The 2500-nt window shown below is 38.1% G+C and overlaps 1 protein-coding gene and 1 long non-coding RNA gene across 2 annotated transcripts in view; one reads left to right on the forward strand and one right to left on the reverse strand.

Annotated features, from left to right (window-relative positions):
* LOC135096130 (uncharacterized) overlaps positions 1-388 on the reverse strand; it is a 2707-nt gene extending 2319 nt beyond the window's left edge. The window contains exon 1 of the long non-coding RNA XR_010264601.1: positions 1-388. This exon is cut by the window's left edge and continues 92 nt beyond it. This is a non-coding gene — a long non-coding RNA (uncharacterized LOC135096130).
* A 603-nt stretch (positions 389-991) lies between these two features.
* LOC135096125 (ataxin-2 homolog) overlaps positions 992-2500 on the forward strand; it is a 7890-nt gene continuing 6381 nt past the window's right edge. The window contains exon 1 of the mRNA XM_063997389.1: positions 992-1361. The gene's annotated coding sequence lies outside the window, so the exon portion shown is untranslated. The remainder of the gene's footprint in view (positions 1362-2500) is intronic.

The raw sequence follows: 2500 nt of genomic DNA on the forward strand, positions 1-2500 counted from the left end.
GTTTGTGTGTGTCCAGACTGTGTTTTGGTAGCTGTCACAGTCCGCCATTTTGATAGGTCCAGTGTTGTGGTTTTGTTATTTTGTCGACATTATTTATTTTTTATTTTCTTTGATTTTTGTATTGGTAAGTAAATAAAATGATGTGTAAAAATAAAAGGATGTTATTTATTGTGTATTTTTTGTATTGTTAAGTATATTTTGTGTTTCTTATATAGACAATTGTTTATTTGTATTTTCTCGAGTGTCTGCGCAAAGTAAACAAATGAAAAGCATGATTAATAAAAATTGATTAAAATTTGATAATGCTTTTTTTTATCACAAGTTGGGATTAAATTACTTATATATAATTTATATTCATTTTTTTCTTTCTCTATCTTATCGAGATTATATTTTCTTTTTTCTCTCTCTTTAAACTAATAAAAATTAAAAAAAAGTATTAAAAATTATATATAAAGTTTGAAGATAAGCAGACTGATAAGACATTCTCTCTCTCTCTCTCTCTCTCTCTCTCTCTCTCTCTCTCTCTCTCTCTCTCTCTCTCTCTCTCTCTCTCTCTCTCTTCTGAGTACGATGATATATATATGAAAGGTATGGGAGAGAGAGAGAGAGAGAGAGAGAGAGAGAGAGAGAGAGAGAGAGAGAGAGAGAGAGAGAGAGAGAAGAAGAAGAAGAAGAAGAAGAAGAAGAAGAAGAAGAAGAAGAAGAAGAAGAAGAAGAAGACAAAAAGAATATAGGAAAAAAATGAAAATCTAGAGAGAGAGAGAGAGAGAGAGAGAGAGAGAGAGAGAGAGAGAGAGAGAGAGAGAGAGAATGATCGAGAAAAAAAAACGAGAAAAGACGAGAAAAATCGAGAAGAAAACGAGAAATAAGCGGAAAAATACGGAAAAAAATAACGAAAAACAAACTAAAATTAACGAAAATAGAACGAAAGAGAGAGAGAGAGAGAGAGAGAGAGAGAGAGAGAGAGAGAGAGAGAGAGAGAGAGAGAGAGAAAGACCCGAGAGCATTCTGGCAACATTCTCTCTCTCGCGCTCTCGGTGCCTGTGTGGGTGGTGGAGATGGTCTGAAGACACACAACCTTATATTAACGCCTCCCACAGCCACAGCACCTCAGTATGCCCTACCACACCGACATTCAAGGATCCCCGACAGATCCCGACAGCTTCCCGACCCGCTACCGAGACCGCCACAGCTTCCCGAGAGGAGATATACGTAATTTAAGAGAGAGGCATTTTTCCCCGTCCACCCGTCAGTCAGAAGACGACATTTTAAGGGGGTTAAAAGGGAGGCTCCGTTCTGGTGCTGGAGCGGATATGTTTTTCAACGACTGTTTCTTCACGCCAGATACAATGTTCGCTAAGGTACGTGGTGTGGATGTGTGTGTGGATGTTTGGCCTGTGTTCATGTGGAATCTTGTGGTTCCAGGTGCCGTGGATGTGGAGAAATGTGGATTAATGTGAAGGGGTGTGTAGGCAAGACTGACGGACCAGGGCATGCAAAATGAAGGAAATTTTTTTTTTGTGGGTATTTTCTTCTATTTAGAGGCGGGTTTTAGGAAGCCTCGGGGTGTGGATGTGTGTGTGGATGTTTGCGCTGTGCTTGTGTGGATGGGTGTGGTTCTGGGTCCTGTGGATGTGGAGAAATGTGGATAAGTATGAAAGAATATGGAGGCCAGGCGCATGCAACAAGTCGATATATATTTTTTTAATTAATATTTTTTTCCTATTTTCTGATAACTTATGGAAAAGTGGATAGGGTGGATATACGTGTGGATACCTGAAGCGTACTCATGTGGATTTACAAGTGGATAAGTGCCGTGGATATGGAGAAATATGAAAAATACCAGCTGTGGAAAAAAAAAATATTGCATACGTCTTTACATTTTTTTTTTTTTTTTAGTTTTTCCCATTTTACAATTGACAAATGTAAACATGGGCGGCGTGGATACATAGGTGGATGACTAAAGTACATCCATGTGGATTTACAAGTGGATGAGTGCTGTGGATCAAGACAAATGTGGATAAATATGAGAAGGTGTGGAGACGAAATCCGAGTGTCAAATTATCAAGCATTTTTTTCAATCAATATTTTCACCACTTTATAATTGACAAATGGAAACGTCGATAATGTGGATAAACGCGTGGATGCCTAAAGTGTACCCATGTGGATTGACGTGGATCCGAGTGCAGTGGATGAGGAGAAATATGAATAAATATGAGTGGGTGTCGAAATGAAATCCAGGCACAACTAGACAAACAATTTTTTTAATCAATATTTTATCAGATTTATGTATGATATAACGAAACGTGGATGGTGTAGACAAACGTGTGGATGTCTCAAGCATAGCCACCTGGAATTACAAGTGGATGAGTGCCGTGGATGAGGAGATATTCAGATAAATATCAAAAGAATAATGAAATCTTTGTGCAACCACTCTACACTATTTCTTTTCTATCCATATTTTATCCACTTTCCAATTGAAATAATGAGACCAGCTGAT

The sequence above is a fragment of the Scylla paramamosain genome, unplaced genomic scaffold (assembly GCF_035594125.1).
Source record: "Scylla paramamosain isolate STU-SP2022 unplaced genomic scaffold, ASM3559412v1 Contig2, whole genome shotgun sequence".
Lineage (NCBI taxonomy): Eukaryota > Metazoa > Arthropoda > Malacostraca > Decapoda > Portunidae > Scylla > Scylla paramamosain.